The 25,782-nt window shown below is 47.6% G+C and overlaps 1 long non-coding RNA gene and 1 pseudogene across 1 annotated transcript; one reads left to right on the top strand and one right to left on the bottom strand.

Moving 5' to 3' along the window:
- Positions 1 to 4,303: 4,303 nt before the first annotated feature.
- Positions 4,304 to 24,646, bottom strand: LOC149746805 (uncharacterized). The gene is made up of 3 exons (XR_016389080.1): positions 24,462 to 24,646; positions 23,780 to 24,037; positions 4,304 to 7,376 (listed from the first exon to the last, which is right to left on the bottom strand). It is a non-coding gene; the product is annotated as an uncharacterized LOC149746805 (long non-coding RNA).
- Positions 5,323 to 5,404, top strand: LOC115803063 (small nucleolar RNA U3; annotated as a pseudogene).
- Positions 24,647 to 25,782: the final 1,136 nt, after the last annotated feature.

The raw sequence follows: 25,782 nt of genomic DNA, 5'->3' as shown, positions 1-25,782 counted from the left end.
CGGCGTCCCCGTGGCCGGGCTGGGTTGTGCTGCTCGCGGCGCCCCCGACCCGCGCGCCCGAGCCCTCGGGAAGCTGCCCGAATCCGCGCCGGCCAATCAGCGCGCCGCGCCGCGGGCCGGGCGTGCTCCGCGCCGGCGCCCACCTGCCGCCAGGGGGCGGTGTCAGGCTCCGCCGGGGCCCGCGGAGCCGCAGGTGAGCCCCGCGCGACTGGGACCCGCGTGGGAGGGTCTGTGGCCGAGGTCGAGCCCTTAAGGAGGATGGGACTTCGGTTAGGAAGGGCGACAGGCACGGGAAAGGGAGGGAAGGGAGAGTCTCGGCGTATCACTGCTGTACACCTGAAACTAACACAACATTGTAACTCAACTACACTCCAATAAAAAAATTAAAAATTTTTAAAATGTTTAGAAGTGTTTAGGGGAAAAGCAAAGTCTACGTGGAATTGGTAAGATGTTGGTTAACAAAAGAAAGGACGTGAAGAATAAAGAAGGAAAGTTGAAGTCCCTGCTGGGCCAGCTGCCTGGTCTATATTTTCAGTTTCTTTTCTGTTATACGTTATTACAAGAGATCGAATATAGTTCCCTGTGCTATACAGTAAATCCTTGTTGTTTAAGATGCTCTATATCTGGATGGGAGTTATGGTTATACACAGGTAATCATGTTTGTCAAAACTCATCCAACTGTACTCTTAAAATTGGAGCATGACATTGTCTGTAAACTATACCTCAATAAAAAGACTGACCCAAAAAAGCAAGTATTGTCTTGCAAGACGGCAGAGGGACATCGTGCTAAAATGAAATTCTCCTGTGACTCGGTCAGGCAAGTGGACATGCAATCACCATCACCACCGTCACCACTGTCACCACTACGGTCATCTGCAGCCTCCTCTTCATCAACACAGACGTGTGATTCAGGACCTATATGGGGGTCCTGCTGCCCTGGATACCATACAATGGGATCTCCATGAGCCTGGCCCCTGTAGGATAAACCTCATCCAAGCACAATGATATGGTCATTTACACAGCAGTGCCCTTTAAACCCCAGTTCCAAGGTCACCTCCCAGGAAAATGTCCCAACACCTCTGGTCAACTCAACAATTAAGTTCAGTCCACTGTGCTTAGTGCTCGGGAGATGAAACTTAAAACGTCCTGCTCTCAGCCCTTGTGCCCTCCCCCCAGACTGGGAGGAGGGGCAGAATCATCAACAGTTCATCTCTCCATGATGGATGCCTCAGACTGCCTGCAGGCAGAGACTTTCTTAGAGGGGTCAGGGTTAGAGCAACCGTGGGACACCACTGCCCTCACCCAGGCCCGAGGGATGGTGAGCCGGAGCCCTGGTGGGGGGCTGTCATGCAGGGGCTGTCATCCTGGAGGGACACAGCCATGGCTAGAAAGGGTGCTGGCGGAATAAATACCCCGACTCTCCTCTGAGTGCTTCCCATTTGTCGGTCCTGACCGGAAGCCAGAGGGTGATAGAGGCCCGGGGATGCAGCCTGTCCAGATCAGCCTCCCAGGGCACACAGCCAGGCAGAGAAGGGCAAAGGGTTGGGGGTGGGAAGGACTTAGGGGAGGCAAATCGTGAAGAAGCAGCACCATGGGTTAAATGTCTTCGATAGCGTGGAAGCCCAGAGCACAGATCTTGGAGTTGATTCTGTGTCCCCAAGCACTCGGGACAGCTCGGTGACAGCACCATCCAGCCCGCACAGACGTCTCCTTGACTCAGACAGAAGTCATGTTGAATTCACCTGACTACCTGGGCCGCTGCCCGTGCTCTGGGCCATGTTTGCATTTCATATAGTTCTGTCTCGTTTGCATTTTGTCACAAGTGTGTATTACGCTGGCGATTCTAAAAAGTCATATATATACAAAAAAATCTTAGATGCATGAATGTCTCTTCCTAGCTCCGCTGAGAGAGGCAATAGCTCATGAAAACATATTCTGGGAGGGAACTCAGAGGGCCTTAATTTCCACGCAGTGAGCACACTGGGCCCGCAGACAGACCCTCTCTGCATGCCCACTGGTCAGCGCCAGTTCAGCAATAAAGGGAAGGAAGTGTAGGTGGAGCCCTACGTAGCCCACACCTACGCTTCTCCCTGCCTTTCACCTTCTCCACAAGAAGCTACTTGAGACCCTCAGAAGCTGACCGCACCTGGTGTGGCTCTGAGTGCTTGATCTGGGAGAGAGGGAGAAAAAGAGGAACTTTGGGGAACTTTTCTGGAAGGTTTCCTGCTTCTTCATCAACTGGGGATTGTTCGGAAACTATTTTGGCCCAGCAGGGGCTACCAGGTACCACCACCAAGTACAGTCCGGAATAAAAATCCCATCCTTATCTTTTTTCTCCTAAATTAGATGAATTGGATGCACCCAGAGGTGATACTTTTCACAAGCATGGCTAGAGATAAACACAGGAAAACAGAACAAGATCACGCCTCCCTCTGGCCCCACCCTCTTCCCAACTCCGTGGGGTGCACTTCTGTCTACCTGTGGAGCAGGTCAGGCTGGAACTAGTAAATGGCATCTGTAACTTTTTTTGTTCAGGGCAGTACTGTTTTTCATTAGAGAAAATTTGGAGCTATGGATCTTTTAAAAATGACAATTATGTAAATTGGTACAGCTACCATGGAAAATAGTATAGAGGTTTCTCAGGAAACTAAAAACAGAACTACAATAGGACCCAGCAATTCTACTCCTGGGTATTTATCCAAAAAAGAAAAACAAAAAAAAACACCCTAATTCTAAAAGATACATGCACCCTATGTTCATAGCAGCACTATTTACAATAACCAAGACAGATGAATGGACAAAGAAGATGTGGTTTATATATTCAATGGAATACTACCCAGCCATAAAAAAGAATGAAATGCCATTTGTAGCAACATGGATGGACCTAAAGATTATCATACTAAGGCAGAAAGAAAAAGACAAATACCATATGATATCACTTACATGTGGAATCGAAAATATGACACAGATGCACCTATCTACAAAACAGAAACAAACTCACAGACAGAGAGAACAGACTTGTGGTTGCCAAGGGGGAGGGGGGAGGGAGAGGGATGGACTGGGAGTTTGGGGTTGGTAGATGCAAACTATTACATTTAGAATGGAGAACAAGGTCCTACTATATAACACAGGGAACTACATCCAATCTCCTGGGATAAACCATAATGGGAAAGAACATTTAAAAAACGAATGCAGATATGTGCGTAACTGAGTCACTTTACTGTACCGCAGAGATTGCTGCAACTTTGTAAATCAACTCTGCTTCAATTAAAGAAAAACTAAAAACAGAACTACCATATGACCCAACAATTCCACTCCTGGGTATTTATCCAAAAGAAAAAAAAACACTAATTCGAAAAGATACAAGCACCGCTATGTTCAGAGCAGCTCTATTTACAATAGCCAAGATATGGAAGCAACCTAAATGTCCATCGACAGAGGAATGGATAGAGAAGATGTGGTACATATGTACAATGGAATATTACTCAGCCATTAAAAACAAATGAAATTTTGCCATTGGCAGCGACATGGATGGGCATGGAGGGCATTATGCTTAGTGAAATAAGTCAGACAAAGAAAGAAAAATACTGTGTGATATCACTTATATGTGGAATCTGAAAACTACAACAAACTAGTAAATGTAACAAAAAAGAAGCAGACGCACAGATACAGAGAACAAACTAGTGATTACTAGTGGGGAGGGGTATGAGGGGAGGGGCAATATGGGTAGGGGATTAAGAGGTACAAACTATTAGGTATCAAACAAACTATAAGGATATATTGTACAATATGGGGAATACTTTATAATAGCCAAAATGTTATAATAACTACCAATGAATGATGTATAACCTTTAAAAATTGTGAATCACTACATTGTACACCTGTAACTTACATAATATTGTACAGCAACTATACTTCAATATTTTAAAAAAATTTTTAATTCAAAAAAGGAAAAATGGCATTATGGGAAAAGGCGTTTTCACAACTTGCAATAGGCTTTCGTTTTAAGAAGCCGAGGGCTTCAGGGGAAGTGTGAAGGCCTCCAGGCTGTGCTCTGGTCCCTGCTCAGCCTCTCACCGGATGTGAGACTTTGTATAACAGCTTTGTTTGTTGAGGGATAACTGACATACACTAAACTGCATGTATCTGAAGTGCACACTTTGATGAGTTTCGATACATGTATACCCCCGTGAAACTACACCCACGGTCAAGACGGGGAGCACATCTGTTACCCCCTGAAGTTTCCTTATGTCCTTTGTGATCCCTCCCCCCCCCCCCCCCGCTGTCCCCAGGCAACCCCCGACCTGCTTTCTGTCGCCCTGAATTAGTGGGAGGGGTGAATCTGATCAAGTTACCTAATCTCTCCAAGTCTCTACTTTCTCAGCAGTAATAAGAAAGAGCCTGACTTGATGAATTCAAAATTCCCCTCCAATTTGAAAGTCACATGACTTTAATAAGTGAACGTAAATAAATACACAGCTCAATCAGCCTGAAGGCTGGCAAGGTGGGATTTTTGTTTGTTTGTTTGTTTTTTGCAGTACGCGGGCCTCTCACTGTTGTGGCCTCTCCCGTTGCGAAGCACAGGCTCCGGACGCGCAGGCTCCGCGGCCATGGCTCATGGGCCCAGCGGGATCCTCCCGGACCGGGGCACGAACCCGTGTCCCCCCGCATCGTCAAGCAGACTCACAACCACTGCGCCACCAGAGAAGCCCTAGCAGGGTGGGAGTTAGCGCTCCCTACAAAGCGAGGCCTCTCTGGACTTAGACCAGCCACCCCAAAACGGGATTCCACGTGGCAGACATTCAAAAGAGCCGAAGAGCTGGGTGCCACCATGGACGTGCCCCCAACCATTCCTGCCACACGTGATAGGGGAGGGTTGGGGGAGAGGGGCAAGAGGGACCCACCTTAGGAGAAGAGACCCCAAGAAAATGTATTACTTGGTGCACCCCATCTGTATCAATCGTACTGAAATCCTCCTCTTCTGTCAAACATGCCCATCCTGTGAAGGATTTTTAAACCCAAAGCGTGCCAGCCAGGGTCCTCTACTGATGCTCAGGTGCTCCCCCTGCCGGTGGGGTGGCTCAGCCTCCAAAACCCTGGGTTCCCAGTCCCTCGTCCTGCCCCCAGCAGCCACCTCTGTCCACGGAGAGCAAGTGCCTTTCTTAGCGCTTTCCAAAGCAAGGGATTTTCCAAAGTTCCTGCACATTCTGCTCTTTCCCTTGGTTTCCCCAGAACAGCAACGTCTGGAAGGGTACAGGAAGATGAATGCTACAGGAGATGCCAAGGAAATAAAAATATTAGCCCATGCAAGAATTTTCTTCTAAGACTATACTTTCAGGGATCATTTCTATATTTCGTTACTACAGAAGTTTCTCTGAAAGAGATATGGGAACATATGTATATGTATAACTGATTTCACTTTGTTATAAAGCAGAAACTAACACACCATTGTAAAGCAATTATACTCCAATAAAGATGTTAAAAAAAAAAAAAAGAATTTTCTTCTGACATCCATTGCTTCCACATCACCCAGATGCTGCATTTGAAGATCAACTTCACCCATGCTCTTGGCTCCCATGTGTGGGTCTAATACTGCTCTCTCTTCTCTCTCTCTTCTCTTTCTAGGTAGGTAGGTAGATAGATAGATAGATAGATAGATAGATAGATAGATAGATAGATAGATAGATAGATAATGTCTGGTTACATCACCTGAACCTTAGAAAAGCCAGTCCTGCTCTTTCCCTTTCCCTCTTTATGTTTGGTACACAGCCCTCCTGGGGTCAAACTCAAGTCACTTTACAGACAACCAAATTTGGTGTTTTGTAAAAAGTGCAAACCTTTAGGGGAGGAAGGAGTGACTGCTAATGAGTATGGAGTTGCTTCTTGGGGATAATCAAAATGTTCTGGAATTAGACAGTGGTGATGGTTGCACGACCTTGTGAATAGACTAAAAGGACTGAACTGTACACTTGAAAACGGTGAACTGGAATGGTATGGGAATTATACCTCAATTTTTTAAAGCGCAAGCTCAGAGAAATAATTTTCCCCAGGTTTTGCTATTATGAGGCCCCCTCTCTTTCTCAAAAATCTTCAGCGGCTCCCTATCGCCTCCCTAATAAAATTAATTCTCTCCCAGTCTGGCCCGATCTGAACTGTCACCTGCAGTGTCACTGCCCCTCAACATGGAGTTTCTTTCTCTTGCCAGCCTTGAAGTCTGCTTTTTCACCAGCCTGCGGTGGATTTTCTCCCTCCAGGTCTTTCCCACCAGGTGTTCTGCTGACACCTCCCTCCTCCCCATTCCTTCACCACTGAGTTGGTGCCATCCCCGTGGCATTTTTTCACGCACAAATTTGGGTGGGACATCATTGGTGAACATCTTACGTCCCCTGCTAATCGATGAGTTTCAGCCAGCAGCTTGTGAGCAGCGGTCTCTGGGTTTGGGTTTTGGTTCTGGCGGGGGTAGATCTGACTGTGGCACTGCCAATTTCTGAGGTGTAAATACTCCCGTTAATGTGACATCAGTGACCACAGAATCACTGGACGGGAGGTGAAGATCCTTCTGTATCTGTTGGATTCATTTTGCAGCACCAAAAACTGCTAAGGATTAGCAAAACCTGAACTGGAGCATCGTTACATAAAGACTGAGCAGAAAACTTTATAGCAACTAGGGGCTTCCCTGGTGGCGCAGTGGTTAAGAGTCTGCCTGCCGATGCAGGGGACACGGGTTCGTGCCTTGGTCCGGGAACACCCCACATGCCGCGGACTGGCTGGGCCCATGAGCCATGGCCACTGAGCCTGTGCGTCCGGAACCTGTGCTCTGCAACGGGAGAGGCCACAACAGTGAGAGGCCCGCGTACCGCAAAAACAACAAACAAACAAAAAAAACCACCACCAACAACAAAAAAACTTTATAGCAACTAAAACTGTTCCAGAAACTTCAGAGGTAATCTCATGGACCAGGGAACGGGGAGTCATTGGAATATTTGCAGCTTAAGAGGCCATGATCTAGGATGTTGTAGACAAGACCTACACTACACTCAATGGTTGCATCTCTTCCGACTCTGAGAATTATTGAGTCTCAGATGGGTGTGGTTCCAAGGGAGTCTTGTATGGCTGGTATCACTCAACCAATATCACCTTCAGAGGCTGGGCAATCACCCCTTAGAAAGGGTTTTCTGGCTGCCCCGATCCACCTCTTCCATGCACCTAAGGAAGCCTGCCCTTTTAAGCACACTCTTCACTCTGCATCGTATGTGTGAAGTTTTGCGCATGAACGTTGGGCTTGCAGGGTGGTATCTGATATCTTGCGGGTAGATTTGATTTCCTTGAAGGCGGTGGTTATTTCGCCTGCCAGTCGCCAAGGGAAGAAATAGGTTCTAAGGCAGAAAAAAAGAAGCAGGAATTCAGAAAGTCAGTCTTGGGTACCAGTGTATTGCTGGAACTCACCTGCCCACCATAAGAGAGCAAGTCCAGGGCCAGGAAGAAATGGAGTCTGCAACCTCCAGGGATCACACCTCTTTTGTTAAGAAAACTGTTCCAGTTTCATGTGGTTTTTGCCATTTCCCTTTTGTTTCTCCTCTAGGATTCATGACATTTTCACTCATTGTCCCAGCATTCTCTGCTCTGTGTCAGGGAGTATTCAGTTTTGTTCAACAAACCTTGACCGAGCACCGTTTCTGGGCTGGGAACCATGTCAAGCACCCGTGGTATAACGGTGAATAAGACACGGTCCTGCCTTGAAGATGTCTCCAGTAGAAAAGAAAGACATAAAATATAATTCTGGGATAGTGCAGTGGATGGTGTGGGAGTATGTGGAAGGCAAAAAAGAAAAGGAAAGAACAGAAAGGTGGTAAGAGCCCGCTCAGATGAAATCATAATGGTTTCGCATAACAGGCCTTAGTGTACCTGCCCATTCACTGAGGGCTCGCAACAACCTAGGAGTAGCTGTCTATTATTAAGACCCCCAGGCAACAAATGAGTAAAGAGAGGGGAAAGGCGGGGAGGGAGATAGATTAAGAGGTTGGGATTAACATGCACACACTACTGTATATAAAATAGATAAGCAACGAGGACCTACTGTAGAGCACAGGGAGCTCTACTCAATACTCTGTAATAACCTATATGGGAAAAGAACCTGAAAAAGAATAGAGGTACACGTATGACTCACTTGTAAGTCAACTCTACTCCAATATAAAATTTAAAAAAATTTTTTTAAATGAGTAAAGAGAAAAAATAACAAGCTGAAGTTTTTGCCCCTATTAAGAGCAGAGCCAGGACTGGGACCCAGGCAGCCTGGCCTCTGACTTCACACCTCACCTCCATGCGATGCCAGGGTCCTCGGATCGGCCAGGAACTGCGTCCTGTGCCCGCCTCAGTCGTGCACTGAGAGCTAGCTGGTTTCCCACAGAAAAGTCATGGTGTTAAAACCAGAAACAGAGAAAACTGGGTGCTGGGCAAGCAAAATCAACAGCTGTCCATGGTAGAGTCACTTCAGAAATGCAGCTTTTCCTCTCTCTCGGATTGTTGGCCTGGGATGAGTTTTCCACAGATGGTTATCTCATGTGTCAGAGTCTGAACTTACTTCTTCAATGGCTTCTGACACAAAGCGCCAAGCAGTTTTTCAGCAGGATTACATATTTACATTCCGTTTGCCCAGAATGAACTAATTTCATCACGCCCTTGTTTGTGTTGGGTGCTATTACATATCTTATACCTAGACAATTCTAATTTGTCCTAGATTCTGTATTTGTACGTGCATAGTTTTCCCTTTTTAGACCAGAACATCCAAATAAGAGGGTACTCAAAGTTGTTAAGGTGACCCTCTGAATCCACAGGTGAGCCAGAGGGGGCCCCGGTGGGAGGGAAGGACAGGTGTGCCCGTTCATCCCTGCCGTTTTAGGGGTGAAGAGGGCTGCGTTTGGGAGAAGAAAACAAGAGCCGCAGGTCCAGCACCCAAGCTGGGGTTCACGTTCAAAAGGCACTTCAGTGTAAAACCTTTTTTAAAAAAAATTATTTAGCGTCATTTCAGCTGTGTGATTGCATAAAAGCTAGACTTCACGTCATTAAAAAACGGATGTGCGCCTGCACTGGTAAAAAAAAAACCGGCTAGAAAACTGATGGGGAGTTTGGGGGTACCCTACTGTGTTCCCGCATCTCCATTTTTAAACATCGTGATAAGGGGAATTTCCGCCGCTCTGCTAGCAGTGCTTCCAGGTGCGCACAGACACGAAAGGGCAGGCAAGGGTTCCGCGGTCCCCAGCGCCCCCTCCCTTCCCGCAGAGGGGCCGGGCCCGGCCCAGACCATAGAGGCGCGGATACCTCCAAAGTCCTAGGGAGGAAGCGCAGGCTCCCGGAGGCGGACTTCCGCCGGCGGCCATTCCCAGCCCCGCCCCTCCGGGCCCGGGTGCCAGCTGGGTGTGGGTTTCCTGCGGGGAGCTGGTGGGGGGCGCGGACCCCGGAAGCTTGGGGCCCCTTCCCCGAAGTGGGGGATCGGGGTCGGCCCCTCGAACCCCCAGCGCTGTGGACTTGTTTCCTCGTTATAATTCCTTGAGCCGTGGTGAAACCCGCCCTAAAAATACGTGACTTAGGCTTGTCTTGGTGTATCTGAGAGAACGACCGGCTGCCTGTGTGAAAAACAGTCAAGTAGCTAAAACAAACAAGTGTGTCTTCGTGTTTCGTCGTGGGCAGATGCGGGGGGAGGACTTGGGGCGCCTGACTTGGCCCTGCGCCCTGGAAGGAGCGGGGCGCCGGGGGACAAGGCGGCCCGGAAGGTCGGCACGGCCTCCCCCGGGCGGGGGGCGGGGTGGGTGAGGCTCAGAACCGAGCTCTCGCCCGGAAGTGGGCCTGCGATTAGATCCCTGCGGAGCACTGGCCGCGGTTCTTCCTCTTCGGGACCGCGCTCGCTACAGGTGCTGACTGCCTAGACTTTTTGACTTCAGTGCCCTCGATTTTAAAGTGAGGATGGTATCGGCCATCCTGTTCTACTGTGGGATCCTGTCCTGCAGGGGGGGGATCCTGTCCTACTATGTATCATCTTATGCTACTGTGTGTGATCCTGTCCTACTGGGTGGGATCCCATCCTACTGTGTGATCCTGTCCTACTGTGTGTGACTACTGTGGCATATGTTCTTTAGGGAACCGGATTTACCTTCTCTGACACTATAAGATTGTGTTGGGGGAATGTTTCATAGAAAGAAACTTTCACCGCAGTGTGTTCCTGAGGGGAAAATAAAAGATGGACAAGTCTGGGATTTGAACTGCGGTCTCTTGCCACAGTTACTGATAGAATATTAAATTGTTCTGAAGCTTTGCAGTAATGGAACTCACCTAACTTTGTTTAGGCGGGCGTTTCTCAAGCATTTGACCACAGAAACTTGAGTAACACCCTATTAATATCTCCCCAACTCGGTTTTGACCAGAACACATTTTTGGGAGACGCTGACATAAATCATTCACGTGAGCACAGGCCTGTGCAAGAGTCACTCACACTTCTCAAAAGACATTTCAGAACTTTTTGAAAATCACCTGACTGGACTTCAGTAAGGATAGTTTCAGTTTTACAGACATTGGAGAAATTGGTCCATAAATAGTGAAGTACTACCAGCTGTTAACATTTGGAAAAGGAAGTGAACCTTCCTCACCCTTCCTCCTCCGTACATCATGGACAGTAAATAACATCTTAACATCACTGCGCCAGTATTATCAGCGTATTGTCAGCATATTATTCATAAAGCAATAGGAATAATTACTTTGAAAAACACAGATCGTTCCAAGTGGAAATTCTACAATTCAGGGCTTCTGAATGACAAACCTTGGACATTTGTTGAAGGACCTACTTTAGTAAAACATGATTAACATTTCCTGCTATAAACAGAATGTAGCTAAGAAACGCTTAAGTATGTTGTATGTATATATGAAGTGACGTTCACGCGAAACTTGCCCTAACATTATAGAATAAAATTGAGTACAGGGACTGTCTTCAGCTTTGTTCACGATGACTGAGCTGCTGAAGTAACAACAGAAGCTCTTAAGGCAATTTCATGGGTTTGGTGCAAACCTCTATCAAGGGGAGCTTTGAAGTGACTTACTAGTATGTTACTAAACCTGCAGTTTCAAGCAGGACCTGCCTAAGCATGACAGTAACAAGACATTACAGTGTCCTTGTTCCAGTGTCTGGTCCTCCGTCCTGTTGGGCCAGAAACCTACACCGTTCGCACAGAGATAACCAGGCTCCAGAGGACACACTAATGGTAACCAAACTCAAAAGGGACCAATGTATAAACCCGGCGTGTAAGGTAATTCCTTTCTAGTGAAAAATGTAACTATCAGGCAGCTGGCAAACTTTATTCACCAACAGTGTGTTCCTTCTTGAAAGAAGATCTACATGGGAGTCCAGATTCATATACTATGGGTATATCACATAGGAGACACATGGCATGGAATCAGAACAAGAATGATACCCAAGTTTAATGGCATTGGGTGTCTTCACCCTACAGATGTACCTGTCAGGTTAGCTAGATCTTCATTTTCCTGGGTAAAAGCACTCTCATCCATGGTGCTAGAGACAAGATAAACCATTTTATCTCTTTGAACATCTCTTTCAGAGATGCTCGCCCCATATTCTTTCTCGAGCTGGAGTACAATGCAACTGACTTGGTTCAATCTTTTCTGTTTACAGCTGCCATCCAGCTGGACCTCCGTGAAGTTGCACCTGGGGCAGAAAGATAGGCTACTGAGTGGTCACACAGAGACTTTCCTCCCTGGGGGCAGAGGAAGCCAGAAGGTTGCTTGGGAGACCCTGTCTCTGTCTGCCTGAAGCACAGGTGAACTGGATTGTGGAGGGCACCTTGACAAGAAGCAAGATCACAGCTGGGGCAGTCAGGGAGGTCTGATGGAGAGGGCCACATAGTGCAAAGTCACACAGGTTTCTTCAGGAAGCCATCTGCTTGAACAGTGAGTAACGTGTGCCTGCGATGCAAAATTCTGCTTCTTTAAACAGAATTTAATGATTTAAAGTATATGCACCACATTCTGTCCGTGAAAATCATGGTTGTGAAAACATGTTCGAAAGATCTGTATATGTTGTCTTTTCTAAGTGAATATTATATTTCGATTAAAATATACGTACATATAACATGCTAATCAAAATGCGTTTTACTGAGATCTCCCTCACCTTCAATCTGTTGATATATTCTCAATTGATGTTTTTCAGGCCCTTGACCTTCACCCCATAAGAGGCATTACAGTGTTCCCCAATTTTATGATTGAGAACGGTCTGAATAGGGAAGGGGCATAAGAGAAAGGCCAAATATAATTTTTCTGCTAATTAATTTCATAGAACAACCAGCAAAGATTTTAAAAATAATTTCCTGGTCACAACAGGCAAGAGAGAATTCATTGTCAATAGGTCTGCAGAATGAAAATGAATCATCCTTGGGACTTCCCTGCTGGCGCAGTGGTTAAGAATCCGCCTACCGACGCAGAGGACACAGGTTCGATCCCTGGTCCGGGAAGATCCCACATGCTGTGGAGCAACTAAAGCCATGCGCCACAACTATTGAGCCTGCGTGCTGCAACTACTGAGCCTGCGCGCCTAGAGCCCCTGCTCCGCAACAAGATAAGCCACCACAATGAGAAGCCTGTGCACCGCAACGAAGAGTAGCCCCCGTTCACTGCAACTAGAGAAAGCCCGTGCGTAGCAAACGAAGACCCAACACAGCCAAAAATAAATTAAATCATTAAAAAAAAAAAAAAAAAAGAATCATCCTAGTCAGAAACATGGAAATGCAGGAAGGAATGAAAAATACCAGAAAGGATAAAAATATGGGGAATTAGTAACAAATATTAAATGTCAACCCAACAATTATCATGTCTTGTGGAGTTAAATTTATGTGTAGAACTAAAAATGTATGAAACAACACAAAAAGAGGAAAGGGAGAAACTTTTAGGAAAGCTAAAGTTGTCTAAGGTTCTAGCAGTACTGGGAAACTGGTAAAAGTAATAAATTGTATTAGACAGAAATAAGACAAGATTACATATTGTCTAATCTCTAGGATAACAACTAAAAGAAAATAATGTATAATAACAGAACATATAACCTACAAGTTTGGGGTGGGGAACAGAGTAAGAGATAATATTGTATTAATCCACAAGAAGGCAAGAAAAATGGAACATAAAACAGATTAGCCAAATAGAAAAAAAAATAGAAAGTAGGAATAAATCCAACTATATCAGCAGTTACTTTATATGTAAATGGACTAAATAATACAAGAAAAAAAAATAGAAAAAAAAATAGAAAAGTAGGAATAAATCCAACTATATCAGCAGTTACTTTATATGTAAATGGACTAAATAATACAAGAAAGAGACTAAGATTGTCAGATGGGATAAAGAAAAAGAAAACATGTAACTTCTAAGAGAAACACTTTAAATATACAGAGACAGAATGATTAAAGTAGAAGGACGGGAAAAGACAGATTACACAAACCCTAGCAAAAAGAAATCAAGTGTATCTATACCAGTATCAAATAAGACTTTAAGGCAAGAAGCATTACTAGAACTAAAGAAATATCATAATGGGTCAATCCAACAAGAAGATAACAAGTCACAAATCTGTACATATTCAATGACATAACTTCAAAATACATACAGCAAAAATTAAACAAAGAAGAAACAAATCCACAATCATAGCGAAAAACTAACACACTTTCCTCAATAGCTTATACAACCAGCAGATAAAAGACCAATCAGGATATAGAAGATAAAACACACAATTAACAAACTTGATCTGGTGGCTATATGTAGAATTCTGTACTCAACAATGACAGAATTTACATTTTTAAGTGTAAGTGAAACATATACCAGAATTGACCGTATAGTGGATTATAAAGAAAGCCTCAACCAATTTCAAAACATTGAAATCATTCAGAGAATGTTATTTGACCACAGTGGAATTAAGCTTAGAAATCAGTAATAAAAAGATAATATGCATTGTCTGGAAATTTTAAAATATATTCCTAAATAATTCATAAACTAAAGAAAACCCCCAGATATTAGAAAATATTTTTAATTGAATGATAATAAAGACATAACTTATATAAAAACTCACAGGATTCAGCTAATGCAGGGCACAAAGAGAAACTTATAACCTTAAAAATGTACACATTAGAGGGACTTCCCTGGTGGCGCAGTGGATAAGACTCCACACTCCCAATGTAGGGGGCCCAGGTTCCATCCCTGGTCAGGAAACTAGATCTCACATGCATGCCGCAACTAAGAGTTCACATGCCACGACTAAGGAGCCCAAGAGCCGCAACTAAGACCTGGTGCCACCAAATAAATACTAAAAAAAAAAAAAAAAAAAGAATTCATTGGAAGAAAGACATCAAAAAAAAATGTACACGTTAGAAAAATGGTAGGCTGGAAATCAGTGATTTATTCTTCTATTTCAAGAATGTATTAAAAGAACAGCAAATTAAATATAAGGAAAATAGAAGGAAGTAAATGAGAAAGATGATAAACAGTGAAGTAGAACACAAATATACAACGGAGAAAATCAACAAAATCAAAAGTTGGCTCTTTGAAAATATCGTTAAATGGTAAACTAACAATACCGTCCTACAAAAACAAAACAAATTCCCAATATTAGAAATGAAAAAGAATGTCACTACAGAGCCTACAGACATCAAAAGGATTAATAAACATATTATTTTTTAAACTTCACACTAAAATTTTGAAATTTCAGACAAAAAGGAAAATTTTCTTGAAAAATGCAGCTTTCCAAAGCCCACTGAAGAAAATGAACATTTTAATATCTAATATCTAATAAATAGATTGAAGTTGTTCAAGAACTTCCCACAAAGAAAACTCCAAGCATACATGGCTTCACCAGTTAGTTCTCGCAAATATTTAAATAACACGAATCTTGCACAAACTCTTCCCGAGAACAGAAAAACAGAGTATACTTCCCAACTCTTTATGTGGCCAACATAACCTTGATAGAAAATTGGACTAGAATCTTACAAGAAGGAAAAATCACTGGCCAGTCACTCACGTTGTGATATAATAAAAATAAATATTTGGCCTTTGTCCAGGTTCCTGGCACACAGCTCTGAACCCCTTGGAATCTCAGGGTAACACGAGTGTCTCTTGTATGCTGATGGGGTGGCTGGTGCCTGGAGGCCCTTCGGGCTGGTCACCAGAAAGAAAGAGGCCTGATGAGGATCGAAACTTCCAGCCCAGCCCCCTAAACTGTAGGGAGGGAAGAGGGATGGAGATTGAGCTAATCACCGACAGCCAAAGATTCAATCGATCGTGTCTTCATCATGAGACCTCCATAAAAACTCCTACACGACAGGGTTCAGAGTGCTTCTGGGTTGGTGAGCACATCAAGGTACCAGCAGGGTGACTTGCCCGGAGACAGCATGGAGGCTCCAAGCATTACCTCACCCCCATATCTTGCTCTATGCCTCTCTTCCATTTGCCTATTACAGAACCCTATCATTTACAATAAACCGGTAGCAGTAAGTAAAGCACTTCCCTGAGTTCCTGAGTCGTTTGACGAAATATCTAAACTTGGTGGGTGGGGTGGGGGGCGGGTATGTGGAAGCCCCCAGTTTACGGCCAGTTGGTCAGAAGTACTGGCGACCTGAGCCTGGGACTGGTGTCTGAAGTGGGGGTGGTCTTGTGGGACTGAGCCCCCTACACCTAACTCCAGGTAATTAGTATTTCAGACAAAAAAAAGTGGCCAGCCATTTCAGCAAGCAAAGAATGGTGCCCGCAGCCAAGTCGTCAGCCACTGCCGCACTGCGGCCACCCTGGTGGTTTGCCCTGAGGGGAACACCGGATGCAGAAAAACAGGCTACTGGCCCCAGAGGGTTAAGATGCAGATCTAAGGAATTTCAATGAGCCCAGACCCTTGCATCTTCCCATACATAGAAAAGGACTAAAATCATTTACTTGACGCGTCTGTTTTTTTGTGATTAGCAGTAATCTTTTGACATTCGACTACACAATTTTTTTTTCAGCAAAAACTCCTCTATATCCTGACTCCTTCCTTGCCTCTTTGGAATGTTCTCCAGAGCTATGTGAGAGGCTGTCTCCCAGGCCATAGTCCTCAGTAAGGTCCCAGAATAAAACATAACTCACAACTTTTAGGTTGTGCGTTTTTTCCTTTCAGTCGACAGTGTCAAAATTGAGTTGAATTGTTAGACACCCAGTTGGTGTCAGAGAATTAGAGAACTGGTTGGTGTCAGGAGGGGGAAAAAAACCTCACTTGTGAATATTAGATGCAAAATCCTAAATAAATTACTAGCAAATAAAATCAAGCATCCAGCTAGGGTTTATTTCAGGAATGCAAGTGATGCGATATACTAAAGTCAGTCAAGGTAAGTCATCACATTAGTAGAAAAAACAATCATAAACCATGTTGGTGCACACCTAAAAATGGTGACCTCAGGGAAAGTGGTTTCAAGAAGTAAGATCAGATGCATCTTTCCTTCCTCCCTCTGAGTCCTACCCCTCCAGTCTGAGTTAATTTTTAGGAGAAAACTGCAGTCTGTTCCAGGCCTGGCCTGGCCTGAGCTACAGGCTGTATCACCTGTTAAGTCACAAGGACCCCTGATTACAGGACCCTCTGGCTTTGCATTTTGAGCCCCATCTCTGGTTCTGCATGTCTTTTACTGATGCTTCAGTCTGCAAGACAAAACAGAAGGAGGCTAGCAAGCTGGTACTATTGAACAATTAATTATTGTACCAGGTGCTCTGGCAGGTCCTAGAAAAACAAATGTCAATCAAGGTCCTGGAAGATTAAGTAACTCATCAAAAGTCCCGCTGCTGATACATGGCAGGGCTGAGATATGAACGCAGTCAGTCTGGCTCCCGAATTCATAGTCTTATCCATTCTGTGTCACTAACGCTATGTGTGGATCACTAAGCATAATACTAAGCTTTAAGTGTCAAATTGACATAAGTTACACATGCTTTAAAGAAAGAAGCAGCATTTAAACTGGAACTTAGAAGACGACAATTTTAACCAGCAGTGAATGAAGGTGTGTTAGTCAGGACGGACTGGGTTATGCTGCAGTAGCAAAGGTTTAACACAACAAAGATTTGTTTCTCTTACGCAAACGCTAATTCATTGTCCCGGCAACGTCCAGGGCACTCCCTCAATGCCATGACTCAGGGACGCAGGCTGCTACCATCCATGGTCCACACGCCTTCACGAGCGCGGTGCAGGGAAGACACCAAAAGTGGAGAATTTGCACCTGCCTTTAAACCACACATATCACTACTGCTTGTAGCCTGTTGGCTCTAAGACAGCACATGGGATATTGGGTGAGAATTTTTTGCCTCTGCCACTGAGAAAAGGGGCGTTCCAGACTGAGGAGCAAACATGTGCAAAGGCGTGAGAGGATAAAAATGCATGGTATGCAACGTAAGAGCGAAGAGACCTAGGACCCAATAGGCCTGGACGATCATTTCATAGGTGTATTAGTTTGCTCGGGCTGCCGTAACAAAATACCACAGACCGTGGGGCTTAAACTTCGGAAATGTATGTTCTCACAGTTCTGGAGGCCGGAAAGTCTGAGGTCGGGATACCAGCAATGTTGTTTTCTCCTGAGGCCTCTCTCCTTGGCTTGCAGACGGACATCCCTCTGCCCACGTGCCCCTGGTGTCTCTCCGTGTGTCTTAATCTCCTCTCATTAGGACGCCAGACAAATTGGATTAGGGCCCAAATGAATGGCATCATTTGACCTTAATCACCTCTTTAAAGGCTTTACCTCTGTTACAGATTGAATGTTGGCATCTTCCCCAAATTCATATATCGAAGCCCTAACACCCGATGTGACTGTATTTGGAGGTGGTGCCTCTCGGAAGTTATTAACGTGAAATGAGGTCATAAGGGTGGGGCCTGGATCTGATAGGATTAGAGCTCAGGAGGAGAGAGACCAGAGAGCTTGCTCTCTCCCTCTCTCTCTCTGGGAACTCACAGAGAGGTGGCAGCTGCCTACAAGCCAAAGAGAGATGCCTCAGAATGAGACCCACCTTGCCAGCCCCTTGATCTTGAAGTTCCAGAACGGCAAGAAAATAGATTTCTGTCGTTTAAGCTGCCCAGCACGCAGCTATCCTGAATGGACTAAGACAGTCTCCGAACACAGTCACAGTCTGAGAAGCTGGGCGTTAGGGCTTCGACACATGAAGCTGAGGGACACAATTCAGCCCATGACAAAGGGCACGTGGAATCTGTCGGGAAGGAACGTCATAGTTTGCCTTGATTCACAAGATAACAGAAGGCAACAAAAAGGGGGGCACGCAGAGGTGGGAGCCCGGAAAGCAGGTTAGCGCAACAGTTCAGGTGGCAGCCCAAGGACTGGGAGGATGGAGACTGGGGGCATGCTGGTCCCTGGAGACTGGATTCGCCTTGCGGAGGGGAGGAGAACATGACTGCAAGGTGTCCAGGCTCCAGCGCAGGAAGCACAAAAGAAGCGGCCTGTCTTGGAAGAGGAAGATTTCAGTTTGCGCCGTGCTGCTGGATCGGCATCACAATGTCTAGAGGACGACTGGAAACAGCGCCCCCAGCTCTGGGGGAGGAGGGCGGACGGGCAGCCAGCGGGAGGGCAGAGCAGAAGCAGAGGGACGGGGCTGCAGGTGTCAGCGTGTGTGCAGACAACTGCCCTCGGAACTCGGGTCTCCCTTCCCGCCCCCCCTCACACCACCACCTCCTGCTGCTACACGTCCACCGGGGGCCCCCCAAATGCGACCAACGCCCTGACTCCTGCCCACCTAGTCCAAAGCCGTCCAGACCGATTGCTCCCTCCTTATCTCACTGTATTACTCTAGCGATTTTCCTGCAGTTCATCCAATTCCATGTAACCTTGTATAAACCCTCAGTTCACAAGGCCCTTTTACAGGCATGAAGGTACCCGTGGTCTGAACGGGGCAGTGGTCTTCCCAGCCTCTCGGACGCTTTCTATGTCAGCTCTGTGACCCTGGGCCAGTCATCTAACTTCTCTGAACCTCAGGGTTTTCATCCACTGCAGAAATATGCAATACCCGCTTCACCTACTTAAACAAGCAGTTGTGAAGATCGAATGAAAATACCGAATGTGAAACAGCTTTACCATCTCTAAGGCAATCCAGGAACAGTGACATCCGGGGTGGGAGTGGCAGTGACAGAAGTTATTGTCACATGATGCCCTTTAGGGGTCAGCCAGTAAGGTTACATGAGAAAAGCTCAGCCAGACAACCGAATCCACAGAGAGCGACTGAACTGATGCTTCCTCTGGAGCCAAATGTGTGATCGCTACCAATAAACTACACAATCTCTGTCCTCTGGGAGCCGGGGCAGCAAGATACGGAGACAGGCAGAGATGAACACACAGCACAGGATAAAGCGTGCCGCAGCTGGGCGTACGGGTGCTGCACAGGAGCTCAGAGGGAGCGGAGATCTTCTGGATGGTCAACGGGTGCTTCCTGGAGGGAGTGGACTTGGAAGGGAGCCCACGATGTGGCCAGGCCGGGGTGGGTGCACACTGACCTGGCTGCGCTGGAGGTGAAAGGTCAGGCGGGGAGCCCTGAACTGGAGACACTCCACCCGCCACCCCGGAGGCTGGCAGGCCCCCCACGTCCCCAGGGCGGGAGGAGGGGGGACACACGACGTCCTAGGTCAGCGCCGAGGGCTGGGCTGTCCTATTTCCACCTGCTGCTAAACCAGCACCGGCAGCAGAACCACAATCCCGAGAAGCGGCTGAGATCAGGGGCAAAGGTCACGGCCGCTCCGGGCCCAGCGCCGGCCCCTCAGCTGCCCGCGGGACCGGCCGGGGCCCAGGGCCGCCCGGGGCTCCTCGTGCAAGACCCAGCGCGAGCCCGTCCGCACAGACGCGCTCTCGGCTCGCGGGATCCTTCTGGAACAGAAATGACGCGTTTCCGCTCCACTCGGAGCTGCAGTGCTTGGCCTCCTGCGAGGTCGGGGCCTGGGGGCGTCTCGGGCCGCGGGGGCACCGAGCGGCTCCCAGCGGAGAAGGGGGCGCGGGACACCCCAGGAGGTGGCCGGAGGGCGGCTGCTTCCCCCGGACGCGGGCGGGGACCGAGGGGCGGCAGGGGTCACTCCTTCCCCAACACACACACGCACACGCACACGCACACACGCATACACACACACGCACACACACCTGTTACGCTCATTTCTGATGACAGGGCTTAGAGCTCCATCCTCTCCCTCACAGCTTTGCAAGTTATACACAACTCTTCCTGAAAATACTGTACTTCGTTGGGTGAAGCCACCAGCTTCTGAGCAGAGAATCAGGGGGAGCTAGTTAGGTGTTTTACCTGCTTTGCCAGTTAGAAATGTAAACGCCTCTGATGAAAAAAAAAAAACAAAAAAACAGCAGGCTCATTCCTTTCCCTTTGTGTTAAAAAAAACCAATCTACAAAGAATTTGAAACCCTTCAAAGGGGATTAACAAGAGCTATTTTCAAAAACCCAACAGAGACAAATTTCTTTCCAGCAGGGAGGGCCCACTTTGCACAAAGGGTTTGCCAGGAAGAGGGGAACATGTGTGCACCATGTATGTTCTTAGGGAGTTACCATGGTCTGAACGTTTGTGTCCCCCCCAGATTCAACCTAACCCCCAAAGCAATCATCTCCCACAGTAGGTGGGGTGACGAGGGTGGAATCCTCATGTGTGGGATTAGTGCCCGTATAAAGGAGACCCGGAAGCTCCCTCGCCCCTTCTACCACGTGAGAACACAGCCAGAAGTCTGCGACCAGGAAGAGGGTCCTCACCAGAGCCCAACCCTGCTTGCTGGCACCCTGATCTCAGACCTCCAGCCTCCAGAAGAGGGAGAAATAAATTTCTGTTGTTTGGAAGCTACCCAGGCTGTGGTATTTTGTTACAGCAGCCCCAATGGACTCAGACAGGAGTCTTCCCATTAGGGCACAGAATAATTTTCCTTGGTAAATTCACTTAAGTGGTTCCCTTTTAAAAAGTTATAATAAATGTAAAGTGCAAAACAAAAATATGACTGACCCCTAGGCTCTCAGAGAGGCAACCTCAGCCACCTCCTTTTCTTAAGCAGAAACTCTGTCCACCAACAACAGAAAACCTGCCTTGATTTTAAAGCTCTTCAGAAAGGATGATGCTGTGGCCTTTCTCCGAGCCCCCCATCATCTCTGTGTTCTGTGTGCATCCCTCCTGCGGGTCTCCTTTCATCAGACACAGGGAAGACCCCCTGGCCCTTTCCCAACACACAGACACACACACACACACACACACACACACACAGTTGACCAGACCACAGCCTCAGCTTCCCGGCTGTAACAAGAGGTCATCGTTGGCCTGTCAGACCCCACAGTAGGCCTAGCGTCTCCACTCTCAGATTCCAGCTCACTGAGGTATGACATCAAGCATTTCAAGGAACCCAGTCACTAAAAGTATCAGAAGCCATGGCTTCAACATCCGTCTGCCCACAGTCATGGTTTCTCCTCACATTACGTGGCTGTCACTCTCCACGAGATCTCAGCGAGCGGAGCTCCCATAAACCAGAGAGGGCTCCCTGCCGACAAGACTCATCACGCCCTTTGCTGTGCAAAGCTGTAAGCAGTGATCTTTCTTTCCTCATAAGGGCTCGTGTCCCAACTATAGCGCTGCCGTCCACAGCCCAAATGCCCAAGCCCCCCACCATGTGGCCTCTTAGCTGCATCCAGCCTCGATATAACTTTTGTTACATCCCCAATAACCACTGAGAACCACTGTCAAGTCTTCCAGAGCCTCCCTCTAGAAACAGAACTGCCTGTTGGCCATCGCCATTGGGCCCCAGTCAATAACACACAGGCCACAGATCCACGGCGCTATGCACGTCCCTCCTCCTGTGTCCTGGTCCTCTTCCGGCCTCAAGAACATCCTCCAAGCTCCAGCTAAGCCACCACCAAATCTTCCAGAACCCTTCTGTGACACTCCACCCAGGATAAGGTGAATGCCTGCAAGGGCGCTTCCTCTACCCTCCAGGCATTTGCCATTGCACCTGTGATGTGCCACAGGGTTGGTGTACGTGACCGCCTCCCACTACTAGACTAGAAGCCACTTGAGGACAGGGACCACGGCCCCACTGTCTTTGTTATCCAGCATCTAACGATGTCTGACACATAGTAGGTGCTTAATAAATGCTTGTTGTGGGAGCATTGTATAAATGATACCAGCAATTCTAAATCAGCCCAACCCTATACTATAATTTGAAAAGATACACGCACACCAACGTGCATAGCAGCACTATTCACAACAGCCGAGACATGGACGCAACCCAAATGCTCATCGACATAGGAGCGGATTAAGAAGATGTGGCACACGCATACATATGTGTATGTATATACTATGGACTATTACTCAGCCATAAAAACGAATGAAATCATGCCATTTGCAGCAACATGGATGGACCCGGAGGTGATCACACTAAGTGAAGTAAGCCAGACAGAGGAAGACAAGTATCATATGGTATCGCTTATACACGGAATCTTAAATAAAGAAAAAGATACAAATGAACTTATTTACAAAACAGAAATAGACCCACAGACATAGAAAAAAAAATCTGTGGTCACCAAAGGGGAAAGGGGGGGAAGGATAAATTAGGAGTCTAGGATTAACATATACACACTACTGTATATAAAAGAGCTAACCAACAAGGACCTACTGCACAGCATAGGAAACTCTACTCAGTATTTTATAGAGTAAGGGAAAAGAATCTGAAAAAGCAGGGTCAATTCGGTGTGTGTGTGTGTGTGTGTCTGTGTGTGTGTTGGGAAAGGGCCAGGGGGTCTTTCCTGTGTCTGATGAAAGGAGACCCGCAGGAGGGATGCACACAGAACACAGAGATGATGGGGGGCTCGGAGAAAGGCCACATGTGTATATATATACACATATATATTTTATGTATGTATCACTGTTCTGTACACCTGAAACTAACACAACATTAGAAATCACCTGCACTTCAATAAGTAAATAAATAAATCAGCCCAAAAGCCTCATTATGACCCCTATTCCTTGCAGTCCTCGCCGAGGACCACCTGTTTCCCTAAATCAAGAGGAAAGCTTTTCGGAGGGCTGCAGCAAGTTTTTTCCCACCTCCCCCTAGATGGTCAGGGCTGCCGGGACACAGGAAATGACAGCCTGGGCCAGGAACAGAGCCCTGGAGGTGCCGGAGGCCACATTCTTCGGACACTGTGTGTCATCAGCTACTCCACCAGGTAAAGCTCCTGGCTTTGGATGCCCCGCCTCTTTCTGCCAGATCTTAAACAAGCCCAGGACCCTCCGTGCTGGGCGCCCATCACCACGCTGTGCAAAAAGAAATCAGACATGGGGCTGGTGGTCACGACCACGTAGGGGTGGCACTGGGCCCGAGAGGGCAGCCTGGGAGCCACAGGAGAAAGAAGGGCCCTTCTGACCAGCACCGTTCCCCCCAGCCCTGTCACAAGCCTGTCATTTCCTAAGCAGCTGGACTTGGAGTGGACACCGGAGGACCCTGAGCAAACTCTCTAAGCTCAGGGAAAAGTGACCCCATCCATTCCTCTGGCTCACAGCCGAGTGGTCTTTTGAACTTGAATCTGACATTGCTTGCCTGCTCCAAATTCCTCCGCGGCTTCTTTTGGGAAAAATCAGACACCTTTGAAAGGCACAGGAGATTTTTACCATGTATCTTTGCCTGCCTGCCTGACCTCACACTCCCCGTGTATAAAAATCTCAGCAACAAGGAACAACTTGCGTTAAACACACCAGACTCGCACACACCTCTGCTCTGATGCACGCTGCTCCCGCCGCCTGGGTCTTCCTTCCGCCTCTTCTGGGCCCAGCAGAAGCCCCGATGCAGCATCTTTCAGTCTTAGATTCAAGGGTCTGCTGGGCCTCCCCGGCTCCTGGAGTAGAATCCGAAGCCCCTGCCCACTAGACTCTGTACTTTATGTTCCTAGCATCGTAGCGAGACCAGCTTCACTGTATCACACCGACCGTTCTTCCAGCGCTGGTCCTTACTCGCCTCAGTTTCCTTACCTGTAAAATGGGGATAACTGTCAAACCTACCGCTGTAGTGTCAGTGGGAGGACTGACACCCGGAAGTGGCCGTAGGGGTTGGAAAGGGAGCCGGGGAAAGAAAGAAGGGCAATACCCCGTGCATTCCTGTGCAGGTGTGCAGGCTCCCCCTCCCTCCGTAGGTCACTGGGGTTACAGGCAGCCTCTGGGAACAAGAGCATGGAGGGCAGAACACCCCCAGGACAGTGCGGCCCCAGTGGGGAGGAAGCTTCTGGTAACGGGCTCCTCACCGCCCTACATGGACCAAGAGGCAGCCTGGAAACTGAGATCCTGTGGTTATTAAGACCACAAGGGCTGCCCCCCGCCCCTGCCCACATCGCCGCCGGCACTTCCCGGAGTTGGTCCCCGCGCCCCTCCCGGGCCCAGGTGATGGGGCCGCGCTCACCTTCCGCAGAAATGCCATCCTCGGCCTGTACTGCTGACCTTGGTGTCGGATTGTCATCCTGGACCCTGGCGGACGCAGAACCTGGACACCACCGGAGGGAAGAGGAAGCCCCCGGAGAGCGCGCCGGCGTCCCCGTGCGAGGGCTGGGTGGTGCGGCCTGCGGCGCCCCCGGGAAGCTGCCCGAATCCGCGCCGGCCAATCAGCGCGCCGCGCCGCGGGCCGGGAGTGCTCTGCGCCGGCGCCCACCCGCCGCCAGGGGGCGGTGTCAGGCTCCGCCGGGGCCCGCGGAACCGCAGGTGAGCCCCGCGCACCCGGGACCCGCGTGGGAGGCTCTGCGGCAGGGGCTGAGCTTGGACCGCAGCACCAAAGCCCGGGGAGCGAAAACGGTGCATCACGGGCCTTGGCCCCCTGGCTGGGCTGCCACCAGCTCCCTGCATGGGCCTTAGCAAACTGCGTAAGAGCATCGGTCTCCTCTTCTCACGGGAGAAAAGCAAGTGAGTGGTTTGGAAGGGACACCTGTGTGTCAGGTACTATGAGGACGGAATGAGTAACCGGGCCAACCGGCAGTGGAGTGTGGTTGGCGGGGAGGAATGCTGCCCCGGCTCCTCAGATGGGCTGGCTCCGAACCCGGAATTTCCACTGGCTGTGCGGTTTCAAGCCAGTTACGGAACCTTTCCCCCATCTTGTCAATGAGGATGGTGCACACTCCCTGTGCTTTTTCTTTATGTGTGTGGGGGGGTTGATTTGGGTTTAACATTACTGAGCTAATACATGTAAAAAGCGCTTAGACAATATCATATGATCTCACTTATAGGTGGAATCTAAAAAAAATGACACAAATGAACTTATTTACAAAACAGGAACAGACTCACAGACACAGAACACAAACTTACGGTTACCAAAGGGAAAGGGGTGGGGACAAATTAGGAGGTTGGGATTAACATATACACACTGCTATACATATTAACAAAAGAGATGATCAACAAGGACCTACTGGATAGCACAGGGAACTCTACTCAATATTCTGTAATAACCTATATGGGAAAAGAACCTGAAAAAGAATGGATATATGTATCTGTATAACGGAATCACTTTGTTGTACACCTGAAACTAACACAACGTTGTAAATCAACTATACTCCGATATAAAATAAAAATTAAATTAAAAAAAAACAGAACTGTGACTGACACACGGTGAATGTCAAATAAACCATAGTTTCTCTTATGTCTCTTGGGATTCTTAAAAATTACCATTCCTAGTGTCTTCTTTATACCCATAGTCCGAGACCTATATTATCTCAGAATAATACAAGAAGTCTTGG

This window comes from Delphinapterus leucas, chromosome 19 (genome assembly GCF_059928025.1).
Source record: "Delphinapterus leucas isolate spDelLeu-1000000601 "Yukka" chromosome 19, BTC_Dleu_Yukka2, whole genome shotgun sequence".
NCBI lineage: Eukaryota > Metazoa > Chordata > Mammalia > Artiodactyla > Monodontidae > Delphinapterus > Delphinapterus leucas.
The sequence above is the reverse complement of the archived record's forward strand: the minus strand, read 5'-3'. Positions and strand labels throughout refer to the sequence as shown.